The sequence below is a fragment of the Colossoma macropomum genome, unplaced genomic scaffold (assembly GCF_904425465.1).
Source record: "Colossoma macropomum unplaced genomic scaffold, Colossoma_macropomum, whole genome shotgun sequence".
NCBI lineage: Eukaryota > Metazoa > Chordata > Actinopteri > Characiformes > Serrasalmidae > Colossoma > Colossoma macropomum.
The window spans coordinates 43,481,002-43,495,163 of NW_023494805.1; positions in this window are offsets into that span (position 1 = coordinate 43,481,002).

Sequence of the window (14,162 nt, forward strand, 5' to 3'; positions counted from 1 at the left end):
CACACAGAGAAGTGACTTAACCATCAGGCTAAACAGCCAAACACAACACACACAGCAGCTCAAACACTCCTCCATCCTGGACTACAACACACACATCAGGACTGTTCTCACACAGTGTTGTGTTCTAAGTGTGTGAGGCAGTCATGGCCTCTGTCACAACATATTTAAGAACTAAACAAAATAAATAAAACAGTTATTCATCCTTGAGTGCCTGCAGAGTAATAAAACACATTTATTTGATTTTGTAGTCTTTATAGAAAAGGCTGTTGAGGTGATGCTGGCTGTTTCTCGGCTTTGCTCTCAGTTCTGATGTAGCAGCCGTTGGTATTTCATTTCTTTTTATTTTGAACAATATTGAAAAGTGTTTCTGTAACTTTGTATTCTGTAATTTGCTTAAAGGAGAAGTTAGTCAGATTTCTGTTTACACAAAAACAGTTTGTACTTGCTTCACATCCACTTAGAGGCACACTGTTTCAATAATATATCACTAATAATTGATCTCTTTTTCATATCATCATCGTGATATCAGACAGCTTTATCGGACATCGCGTTTTATGTCAGCCCTAGAAAAGACCACTTTCCTCAGAACAGGTCAAGGCAGAAGAAGACGACCAGCTACAAGATGGATAGAAACTCCAGCCATTTAAAGACCTGGACCCACCCATTTCAGTAACTGTCCGGTTAACGGCACTTAAAATAGTAATAATTATATTAAACCACTTACGAGGCAATAACATCATCATATAGAGGTGGGTGATGTTCCAGAAATATATTGTGAGACTTCAAGAAATTTTCATGATATATGTAACCATATTTATTTTTTCAGACGTTTGATCAGAGAAAAAAGAGCCAGTAGAGCTACATTAAAAAATACTGTCAAAAACTGTGAACACTGATTTTTATTCAGTATTTGTCACTAAATCCAGTTAAACTGACTCATTTTATTTTCTGTATTATGAACTGTGCAGCTGGTCAGTGTCTACAAGCACTGACGATAAACACCATTGGATCAGAAAAGCATATTGTACTTTGACAATTTATCATGATAACGATATATATGATCATATTGTCCAGCTGTTTTACAGACACAGCAGGAACCTGTTAGCTGGAACAAACAGCTGTGTAGCTGTTCACGCTGGTGAACTTCATGTCCACCATTAACATGCTTTGTTGGCAACTCTTGTACATGTTATTCATTCATTTTCAGCTTGAAGTGTAAACGTCTTAATTACAGCTAATATTTTCCCAACTTTCCTGTTTGTGCAACAGACGGGTCACAAAATACATACAGTAAACGTGTTTATCCACCACTTTATTCACGAAGCAGCGTTTCTGAGCGAAGTCGCTCTGCTCGTTCGCCAATCAGCTATAAAGCAAATGCTTTAAAGTGATCAGTGAGTGAAGAAGTGATCCGATCCAAACGCAGCCGACGTCTCAACAGGCCTTCTTTTTCCCTTTTTATCCCACAACTTGAAAGAAAACAGTTAAAATTCTAACAGTGTCAATTCCACAATATCTTGTGACCATCTAGCCCTGCTCCCCCCAACCCCTTAACCCACCCTCCTCACCCTTTCTACCCCACCCTGAATAACCCCCACAGTCACTGCCTGTGACTAAATAAATAAATAAATAAAATTAATTAATAAAAAAATAAATAAATAAATATCAAAAAGATAAGGACGTCTTCTAATCTGTACTCAAGTTAGATAGGCGTTTAAAACATGATGAATGGTTGCCAAATCCGGTCGAATATGTATGTCTGCAGAACCTCTCAGAGTAAATTTAATCTTTTCTAAGTCCAAGAAAAACATGACGTCGGTTAGCCGTACAGCGTGCACCAAAGGATCATGATGAACGGACCAACAGAAATACATGAAAAGTATGTTTTTTCTTTCTCCTGTAAAGTTACCATTTTGGAGATACGAGGTTTTGTTCCAACATCAGTGAAAAATAATCCTTAACTGTTAATTAGTTCATTTCTTCCACCAGCATTCAGCTGTGAAGCCTAAATATACACCAAAAAACAAAGAATAAATAAAATCTGATTCTGATCAAAGTACTTTTATAACATTGTTTTTACATATAAAATGGATTTGTTGGCAAAGTAACTTTTTGCCATATTTCTCCTTTGTAAATGTAATAAAAATGGACACCCTATTAATTTTATATTAAAATTTAATACACACTAAATAGGATTTACAGTCATGAGTGTTATTTCTTCAGTGTAAATGTAACTTTCATGTCATCAGTGTGATTTTAAGGGCACTTTTAGGAATCCAGAAGTGAAGGCACATGAAGATAGTCCGAAGACTCTTATTTTGAAGGGGTCACAGATGTAGAGGCGTGAGGCGCACAATTTAGGTCAAAATGCTGCCTGTAACCTCCCAGCCTCATCTTGCGTTGGCGTGATGGCGGCACGTTCATGTACGAAATCGCTACTCAAATCGGTTCTGAGGCAGGGCCGCCTTCGAGGTAAAACGAACGTGATTGGTTACCAGCCAACAGGCGGGGATGGATGTGATTGGTTAAGCAGAGCAAGTTGGAATGAGAGATATACTATAAGATTTGTCATATAGAGGTATACTGTTTTATTTTTCTGCCATGTAACTTGTCCCGCAGTTTTCGAGATACACTATATTGCCAAAAGTATTCACTCACCCACCCAAACCATTGAATTCAGGTGTTCCAATCACTTCCATGGCCACAGGTGTATTATGCCACCTGTGCAAAGTCCAGTCGTAAAATTTCCTCACTACTAAATATTCCACAGTCAACTGTCAGTGGGATTATAACAAAGTGGAAGCAATTGGGAACGACAGCAACTCAGCCACGAAGTGGTCGGCCACGTAAAATGTCAGAGCGGGGTCAGCGGATGCTGAGGCGCATAGTGCGCAGAGGTCACCAACTTTCTGCAGAGTCAATCGCTACAGACCTCCAAACTTCATGTGGCCTTCAGATCAGCTCAAGAACAGCGTAGAGAGCTTCATGGAATGGGTTTCCATGGCCGAGCAGCTGCAACCAAGCCTTACATCACCAAGCACGATGCAAAGCGTCGAATGCAGTGGTGTAAAGCGCCACCACTGGACTCTAGAGCAGTGGAGACGTGTTCTCTGGAGTGACCAATCACACTTCTCCGTCTGGCAATCCGATGGACGAGTCTGGGTTTGGCGGTTGCCAGGAGACGGTACTTGTCTGACTGCATTGTGCTGAGTGTAAAGTTTGGTGGAGGGGGATTATGGTGTGGGGTTGTTTTTCAGGAGGTGGGCTCGGCCCCTTAGTTCCAGTGAAAGGAACTCTTAATGCTTCAGCACCAAGAGATTTTGGACAATTTCATGCTCCCAACTTTGTGGGAACAGTTTGGGGACGGCCCCTTCCTGTTCCAACATGACTGCGCACCAGTGCACAAAGCAAGGTCCATAAAGACATGGATGAGCAAGTTTGGTGTGGAAGAACTTGACTGGCCTGCACAGAGTCCTGACCTCAACCCGATAGAACACCTTCGGGATGAATTAGAGCGAGACTGCGAGCCAGGCCTTCTCATCCAACATCAGTGTCTGACCTCACAAATGCGCTTCTGGAAGAAGGTCAAAAATTCCCATAAACACTCCTAAACTCCTGTGGAAAGTCTTCCCAGAAGAGTTGAAGCTGTTATAGCTGCAAAGGGTGGGCCGACATCATATTAAACCCTATGGATTAAGAATGGGACGTCACTCAAGTTCATACGTGTGTGAAGGCAGACGAGCGAATACTTTTGGCAATATAGTGTATCAACATCGTTGTCCGGTCTGATTGTGTGATGAGTGCTCGTATACAGCATTTTGATCGGATGAACGGATTCCATGTAGCAACGGAATTTTGCTGAATTTTTCCCATAGGAATCAATGGGGTGAAAAATTGCATGTCAATCTACGGTACTACTGCTTGCCCGAAAGACAGTATTTCGCATACACTATCTCAGTCCAGGCCCACAAGCACGAATTCACTGTTGTTCTGACCCGCACTCATCCGTTGGTCTTTTTTTTCCCCATCCCTCGTTTCGTTTCTAGAATGGTTGTATATTAAGTTGAGTCTACTCAGGTTCTAGATTGGATGTGTACTAAGTTGAGTGTACCTGGTTTCTAGATTGGTTGTGTACTAAGTTGAGTCTACTCGGGTTCTAGAATGGTTGCGTACTAAGTTGTGTTCTTGTGTTCTAGAGCGTCTAAGCTGTACGTACCTGTGCTGTAGAGCTCTTTTCCTGCTCAGGTGTGTCTTAAAGGATCAGTTCTGAAAGGATGTGGAACAGAAGATAAACATAAACTGATAAATTGAGTAAAACACACAGACTGAAGATCAGAAGATGCCCGTTTGATGGAGTTGGGAGGTGGTCAGTGTGGTCAGTGGTCGTCCTCCTGCCAGCACTGGAGTCCTCACGCTCTTTGGTCAGCTTCTCGCTGCCAGAGGCTTCTGTCTCGGTAGGAAGCGTGATGGGTCTGACCTGCAGGTCTCTGAGGTGGGACGGTCCAGGTGTCGGTTCATGCAGGTCAGGAGTGCCGGCTGGGTTCTTGCCTTTGTTCCAGCTCTGTTCTGTCCAGTCCAGCTTCTCCACAAGGCTTCTATATGGTTCCAGCAACCTGGCCCTGCCGTGAAGGTCGCTGTGGGTGGACGGTCCGGGAATCGGGGGCAGGTCAGCTGTGAAAGTCACTTTCCTGCATTGTTCCTTTTTAACAGAGCTTATGGGCGCCCCCTTGTGGTCATTAGTGGACGGCTGGCTGCGTGGAGAGGAAGTGAATTCAGTATCCTGAGGCTTCACACCTGCGTCGTCACTTCGTCCAGTAACATGGTTTCCTTTCTCAGTCCACACCTGAGTTTTCACACCTGTGTGGTCATTTCGTCCAGTAGCGTCCTTTCCTTTCTCAGTCCATATGTTTTTACCAGATTCTGATTGGCCGAACAGTCCGAAGGCTCTCCTGAAGAACGATTTCTTCGGTTCCTTTTTCTGTTTCAGCGTTTGTGAAGTCCGGTTCCAGTCATGCATGGTTCTACTGTGGTCCTCCTCACGTTCCGAAGCGCCACCTCTGTAGCAGCCCACGAGGAGAACCGTGCGCAGGAAGCTGACCACCCTTCTCCTTCTCCTTCTTCTCCTCCTTCTCCTCCTTCTCCTTCTTCTTCTTCTCCTCCTTCTCCTTCTCCTTCTTCTCCTTCTCCTCCTTCTCCTTCTTCCTCTGTTCAGTCATGTCACTCGGTCAGTTGATGTAAATGAACAGCTCAAACGTCAAACTTGAGATGAAACAAAACCTCCGAGTTCAGGGAGTTATAGACATCGGCCACTGTGACGTCACAAAGGGGCGTGGTATTTTGCTCGCGGCCCAGGGGAGCGTCTCCTGTGATGTCTTCGGGGGCGTGGCTCTTCGCGCACCTTAGGTGTATTCGTGACATTACTGCCGTCTGATTGGCTGAGCTTGTCTTCCACACTGAATATGAACTCTGAGCCTCACTGAGACTCTTCTGTACAAAATAAACCACCATTCAGAAAAGCAGCTTCAGGAGCTCAAACAGAGGAAATGAACCAATCAGAAGATGAAATATGAACAGTGGAACAGCAGAAGTTCATGTTGATGTTATTACTGTAACACAGCTGACTAATTAGAGTCTCATTAAAAATACAAGAATAACAGCACAAATACAGATATATTCACTTCTGGATGTTTATACAGATAAATGAGTCACCAGCAGTGTGAAATTATTATTATTATTATTATTATTATTATTAGGTATGATTCTCTGTTATATGTCTTATTTTTATTATTCTGCTTGTGTTTCTTTTTTAAAAAGTGTGTTTTGTCTCTTCCGAGGTTTTGTTGGGCCTGTCTGGTTAAATTTAAGATTACATTTAAAAATAATAATAATAATAATAATAAAATATGTTAATGTAAACCAACCAATAAAAAAAGAAAAGATTAAAAAATTAGAAAGGAAGATTGAAACTTTGAAGATAGAAAGAGGGAACAAATGAAAAAAGCCGACACTGAAAGCTGCAGAGCGACTGGCGTTCGCTGGCCGTCATGATTGTTTACCCTTGGATGAGCCGCCATGTGAAGCACTGTTCTGTATCCCTCCACCATGAATGGATTCAAATAAATGGGTTAAAATACATTTTAAGCTATAACCCTACTCAGATTTTGTCAGTAATCCAATCAATGCGTTTACCTGCTCTTGAGTAATCAGATAATGTGGAAACTCTGGGTCTACTTGAGTCAGACAGTAATCAGATTTCTGCTTTACAACCATGAATTACAAAGATGAAGAATATTTGAATCCTTTATTTCGTGTTTGGTTTCAGCGCCGCTCCAAAAGTGACATCGACCGTCTGATCTTGCGCATACGCAGACTGAGAAACCCGAAAGAAATCAGAGTAAGAGTTTACATGCACTGAGAAATCTGATTACTGAGCTAAAATCCAGCCTCTTTATCAGATTTCTTAATCTAGATCAGAGTGTGCTGTTTACAAGACCATTTGAATAATCAGATAACTGCAGAAATCCGATTATGATCAGATTATTGAGTGCATGTAAACGCACTTAATATCTCAGTCATCAGGCAGTGAATTCATAACCATTTCATGTAGTAACTTTCTGTGAGGGAGCTTTTAGAGGTGGACGTCTGGTTCCTATCACCACCACTGTGAACAGTTCTGACTCGGTAAGTTTATCTAGAACAGAGCGTTTCACACCAAACCACTCTGAATGACTCTGATTACATCTTAACGTCACATCAGGAGACCAAGAGTGAAAAGTATCTGAATCTGTGTTTATTTTGAGCACACTAAGGATAAGTTAGATGCCAGCAGTTCCAAAAATAGTCTTTATTCGATGATGTAGATGTTTTTCTGAAGATTTATCTTCTCCTAGTGCTCAGATCACTGTGTCTGTGCTCTTTAGGCAGCTTGTTGTCCGTGTCCCCCCAGTCTATGACCTCGCTCCAGCCGTCCCAGCGGCTCCAGAACTCGTCATCCGCCCAGGACACACCGGACTGCACGCCTGCGCTCTTTTTACGGCGGAAAGGCATCACTCCGCTGTCCAGCCCTGGCGCAGTGCTGTACCAGCATCCATCCGTACGTCCTCTGCTGCTGTCCGGAGTCCTGTTCTCTCTCTGGCCTCTGTCTGACCTCTGACCTTCCCAGGCTGCTTTAGAGATCTTCTGCCCTGTCCATCCAGGCTCCATGAGAAAGGCCTTCTGGGTTCTGCTGTGCTTGCATTCACAGACACAGGCTTAACACACAGACTACACTTTACTGTTACATACACAGTGTCCACTTTATTAGAAACGCCTGCCTGTACTCACTGGCCACTTTATCAGAAACACCTGCCGTATGAGAGTCCAGTTACAGACGAGCACAGCATCACCAACAGTTCCGTATTTGAGAAAAAGTAGAAATACTCGAGTATTTGAGTAAAGTTTGAGTAAAAACAGAAATATTCAAATTTTTTAAAAGTAAAAAAAAGTTCATTCTTGAATAAAAATATGTCCTCTACAGAGAACACACTAAAATATGACATTTTCCTGACAATTTTATTGTGAAATTTCTATTTATCTGACGAGTTTAACATTTTACATTTAATTTTTGTCCAAAATGTTAAATTCATCGAATAAACAGCAATTGAATAATTCACTATTATAGACGTTTTTTGTAAAAATGCGCTACACACTTAAAAAAAGAAGTTCTTCAGTGGTTCTATTCAGATCCATGCGTTCTATATAGAACCATTTGGATGCTTAAATGGCTATTTGAATGGTGAAATGTACTAAAAGGGTTCTCCTGTTGTTACAAGCATCCTAAACAGCTGAACCCTTTTTGGAGCTATTAGAACCGTATACAGCACAGTAAACCTACAAAGTGCACTGTGTGTTAGGGGTTTCCGATAAACTGGCCAATGAGTGCAGCTATAAGGTACACTCAAAATAAACTGTTGTACAACTTAATTCAATCATGCCACACAGTTCCATTCACTCAGAGTAAAGTCAGTGTGTACCTGACCTCGTTTACACCTGGTCAATTCGTGTGTCCAGCATCTGGATCGTATCCTGGATTGTATCCGATTGCTGTGTGAGATGGAATATTCAAATCTGCTCGTTACACGGCAACCAGTTACCAACTGTTTATCCGTTCAGCCTCTTCCTGTGCTACACTAAAGATAGCCGCTGCCTCAAATTCACAATTTTGCATTTCTTCAAACTGAGAGGAACCATGTGCGCCCTACATGATTATCTTCCTGTAGTGCTGGGAGGAGTTTCGGTTGTATTTGGAGGAGTTCTGATTGTACTGGGAGGGGTTTCAGTTGTACTGGGAGGAGTTTCGGTTGTATTGGGAAGAGTTTCAGTTGTACTGGGAAGAGTTTCGGTTGTACTTGGAGGAGTTTCGGTTGTACTGGGAAGAGTTTCGGTGGTACTTGGAGAGGTTTCTGTTGTACTGGGAGGTGTTTTGGTTGTACTGGGAGGCGTTTCAGCTGTTCTGGGAGATGTTTTGGTTGCACTGGGATGGGTTTTGGTTGTACTGGGAGGGGTTTTGGGTGTTGAATGTCTCTTAGAGAGATGGATGTGTTTACACTGCTATGCAGCTCAAATGCGTCTCAGTTTATGTGGCTTCATCCAAATATAATCCTGATACTCAAGACTCATGAAGGGACCAGGTGTAAACCAGATCTTCTTTACCTTGACTTAAAGACTGTTGATTTAACAAAACTGAAACATTTCAGTGTCATTTATTTGGGTTTTATTGGAGTGGAATTCCTTCTGGATGAAACTAAACTGTTTTTATTCGTGGAAATGTGCATTGATTCATTTTTATCCATTTTATGTAAACCAGTTACTCAAAAACAACACAACTCATTTATTTAATGTATTGTAGGTCAAACAGCCCTGGTGGTTCTTTTTTGAGTGTAGGTGTACCTAATAAACTGCAAGTTCAGCAACTCCAAGTTCTTCTTCAATTAAAAATTAAAGAAGTAAAAAAAATAGTCTATTAAACTTTGCAGTTGGGACAGAACCTCATATCTCCTTTCATTTCATTTTTTTAATATAATTTGTCAATATCAGACCTTTACATTATGTTGAACATCACTGATGTTAAATGGACCTACAGGACTACTGAATCCCATTCAAAGCTCAGGTTTTTTCCTTCTCCTGTAAAGTCTGAGATCTGAGGTTTTGTTTCCACAGCGGCGATAAGTTACCTGCTGGAGAAGGACGGACCATCTGAGACGTACGGCTCCCACTCCGCTCTTCCTTGTCTGGAGCCTGCAGGTCGGCGGGTCAGCGGCTGGACTCTGGGCTTGGCTCTGTGGCCGAAGGCCGGGCTGGAACCGGAATCGCATCTCCTCGGGGCAGCAGGGAGGAACTGCTTCAGATGTCTGGAGCCCACTGTGGTGTTGTCTCTCCTCAGTAGCACCACTGTACCAGGCTCACATCCAGGTCCAGGCCAGAGAGTCCTGTCTCCACAGCCCACAAATCCACCACCAGCCGCTCTGTACATGCCTTCAGCTGAAACTTCCACAGTCTCTGCCCTCTGTTTGTATCTGTAGGCCTCTCTCAAGGCTGGACTCCAGCTCAGTTGGGATTTGATATTATTTTCCCAGGATGTTTCTCAGCATCCAAACAGCCAGGAGCAGAAGACTGGAGGAAAAGAAGAAATAAATGTTTAAGTTAAAGATGACATCTGTACCATACTTAGTTCATTGTATTGGGAAACACAACACATTTTTATCTCAAACGGTGTTTGATGGTTTTGGTTTGAGTGGTTTCTTTACAGACGTCTGCAGGTTTACATCCAAAATGTCTTCTGAGTTTATGATCCCATCAGCGAACACAAGCTGAGCGACAGCACTTCAAGACAAACAGCCCCAATATTTAATGTTTCCACTTAGGGCTGGACGATATGGCAAAAATATTATATCATGATATCAATTAGAAATTTTCACAATACATGATAAGCATCACAATATTTAGTTTTTCTGAGTTTTTAAATAATAATAATTAATAATAATAAAAGTAATAATAATAAATCTACCTCTACAATGATTATGTAATGTTTTACAAACGAATTTTGCAAACAAGTCTAATTAAACAGGCCTAATTATGCTCACTTCATAAGGAAACATAGTTTGTCAGTGTTCTTTAAGTATTGACGATATCCATGATACACTCAGAAAAGCATGTTGTGACAATTTATCATGATAACAATAAAATATCATCATATTGCCCACCCTTATTTCCACCTCTGTGCTTTACAGAACTCTTAATGCCGTCTAGAGGGCTCCTGTGGATCCTGTGGTCAGAAATAGTCTGTAAATATCTTATTTTTTAACTATTAGAGGTCATTAACTGTAAGGTCATGCCTTAGGAGTAGGTTAATAGTTATTGTTTGTAGTTTAAAGTAATTCAGAAATGCATATATCCAGCCGACAGTGGTCCTGCGGTCAGAAAATGACCACTGATGAAGAGCTAGAGGAAGCCAAACAGATTGAAAGACCACGAAAGGACTGTGAAATATATATCTTAATAATACATCTTAAACATATTGTCACTGTCCAAAAAAAAAAAAGTATCTGCATTTTTCCATTTTAATTTGTCTACGTAATTCGAGCTCAGCAGCTGTCCTTTACTTTGTGTGAATATTTTGTGATGAATAGACCAATAGAAATGCTCCAAAACTGCTTGGAATAAAATCTCTTTACATTAACTTACATTAGATGTAAAGAACATTTTTGCCCTCTCCTAAAAAATTTGCCATTTCGGAGATACTTGTTTTTCTTTGGACAGCGACAATTTAATTCTGGATAAATCTCAAAGAACATATTGTGGATTTCATGGATTTTGTGCCAAATATTGAATAAAAATCATTGTGCTCACAGTTTTTGATAGTGGTTTTTAAAATGTAGCTCTATTGGTTCTTTTCTTGTTCCAGCTGATCAGATGTCTTAAGAAACAAATATTGTGACATATCGTGTAATTTCTTGCGCTATCACGATATCAGATTTTTGCTTTATCACCCACCTCTAATCTCAACCACTAAATTATGTAGAAATTTTGGAAAAAAACGGTGGAATTCCCCTTTAATGTTAGCTTCAGATACCGTTATTAGTCATTTAATCTCAGCTAACACAGAGTTAAGAGTGAAGTTATCAGATTTACCAAAGGCTGAGAGAAGCAGAGTCGGAGAAGATGAAGTTATGGTTATAAATGCTCTACATTTGCTCGATATTCTCGTAATATAATCGTATTTTAATGATCTGCTAATGTTAATATGCTAAGCTAACTGACTCTGTTTGTTATCAAACTGCAGAGCGGCGGTTGGTGACTCGCCGTCTCCATGGTTACCCAGCAGGCCGCGCGGCCCACAGTTACCACAGAAAGTCCAGAAAAACTATTTTTACACTTAAAATATTCCGATTTCACTGACAAATTACTGAAAACGGCAAAAAGAGAAACGTATTTATCTCTGTGTTCAATGAGAATACGACGAGACTCAAATTAGCGTCCTATTCGCCAGCTTCTTGTTCCAATTTTCCCGTTCCACCTTAAATGGTGCGGCAGTTAACTTCCAGTTAAGGTGGAACGGGAAAATTCTAACGAGAAGCGGACTTCATCTTCGTATTCTCCCAAATGTAACTGCTGCACCATTTAAGGTGGAACGGGAAATTCGAATGGGAAGCTGACTTCAGCTTCATATTCTTTAAAATGTACCTGCTGTACCATTTAAGGTGGAACGGGAAAATTCGAATAGGAAGCTGACTTCATCTTCGTATTCTCCAGAATGTACCTGCTGCACCATTTAAGGTGGAACGGGAAAATTCGAATAGGAAGCGGACTTCAGCGTCATATTCTTCAAAATGTAACTGCTGCACCATTTAAGGTGGAACGGGAAAGTTGCGTAGGAAGCTGACCTCAGCTTCGTATTCGCCAGAATATAAATGATGCACCGACTTAAGGTGGAACGGGAAAATGTAAATAGGAAAAGGACTTCAGCTTTGTACTCGCCAGAATGTAACTACTGCATTGTTTAAGGTGGAACGGGAAAATTTGAACAAAAAGCTGGCGAATAAGAAGGAAAATAGACAGTAGTTATCACACTGTTCTGTTATAAGCTCAGGGCAAATTATATATCATATCATTTTAATTAGCCAGGGGACGGATTAACTAACTAACTAATTGATTAATTAAAACAGTTACAGAGACAGTGAAATAACCTGACACAGACAAATATCAAGAAAATAAAGGAGATGAGAGAATCTAGGTATGATATTATAACACAGACTATTTACACAAAAATGCCAAAATCAGAACAAGTTCCAGGTTTTTACAGCTTTTTATTGCAGTTATTAGAGGCAGAAGAAGATTTCAAATAACGCTCCATATCTTTGACACGTTTATTTAGAGTAATTTGCCAATTAAATAATTAGATTACATAAAAACTCAAGTTGTAAACCCAAATAAAGTTCAAATTGACTATAAATAAAGTCCAAGATAAAGCTACAAATATTTTGCCATGTTCTTCTAGTGTGGCCAGGGAGCCAAAACAGATGATAAAGGGTTTATAAGCCACAAAATCTACGGTTTATATCAGGGAGCAAAAGGAAACTAAACTGTGTTTAGTGGAAATACACCTCCCTGAGCACATTCATGTGATGATGACGTGATAAAATGTGATGGCCGTTGTAGCTGCTGAGTGTTTACTCCGCTCACAGCACTCAGGAATAACTCTGATTCACATGTTTACTCAATAACTGTTTGTTAAACAGATATTAAGTTTTAAAACTTTTGAAAAGCAGTTAAATTCCCACGATGCTTGGAGAGAGAGACTCTTATGAAGGGCTCAGGGTTGCCAGGTTGACAAATCCCACCCCTGCTCTACAACCCTGGTCACAATAATCCAGCACAAATGAATTTAACTCAAAGGAGAATTCCACCAATTTTTCAAAAATGTTCTGCATAACTCGGTGTGTGAGGTGTATTCAGAGAGATTCAGAGTGGTTTGGTGTGAAATGGTGTCTTTACAGTGGTGGTGATAGGAACCAGGGGTCGGTGATTCGCCGTCTCCATGGTTACCCAGCAGGCCGCGCGGCCCACAGTTACCACAGAAAGTCCAAAAAAACTATTTTTACACTTAAAATATTTCACTGACAAATTACTAAAAAAGGCAAAAAGAGAAACGTATTTATCTCTGTGTTCAATGAGAATACGACGAGACTCAAATTAGCGTCCTATTCGCCAGCTTCTTGTTCCAATTTTCCCGTTCCACCTTAAATGGTGCGGCAGTTAACTCCCATTTAAGGTGGAACGGGAAAATTCGAATAGGCAGCTGACTTCAGCTTTGTATTTAAAAAGGGGAGGGACGGATTAACTAATTGATTGATTAATTAAAGTTACAGAAACAGGGAAATCACCTGACACAGACAAATAACAAGACAATAAAGGAGATGAGAGAGTCTAGATATGATATTATAAAACAGATTATTTACACAAAAAAATGCCAAAATCAGAACAAGTTCCAGGTTTTTACAGCTTTTTTAGTTCAATTATTAGAGGCAGATGAAGATTTCAAATAACGCTCAATATCTTTGACACATATATAGTAATTTGTCAATTAAATAATTAGATTACATAAAAATATACCATTTTTATTTTACTTATTAGTCCCACAGTGGGGAAATTTCACCTCCACATTTAATCCATGATACACCACATACACACTAGTGAACACACACACTAGGGGGCAGTGAGCACACTTGCCTGGAGAGGCAGGCAGCCCTGTCCACAGCGCCCAGGGAGCAGTTGGAGGTTGGGTGTCTCACTTAAGGGCACTTCAGTCACGTACTGTCGGCTGAAGGGATCAAACCAGCAACCTTCCGGTCACAGGGCTGGTTCTTTAACTAGCCCACGACTGCCCCTATTAGCCACTTAGCAAAGAGTGAGCTGAATGACTGATTTAACTCCATCATTCAGCTCTTCCAGCTTTAGCCAGACCCTGGTTGATATCACAGTGTGAAGGACTCTAATGGTTTAACAGGTGTTCTGATTCCAGGTGGCTTCCTACTGGGATCTAAAGGTGTCCCACAGGAAACTAGTGGTCTCCAATAGTTGGTAACTGTCTCAACAATTCCCAATGGAGAGCAAAAACATCGGGC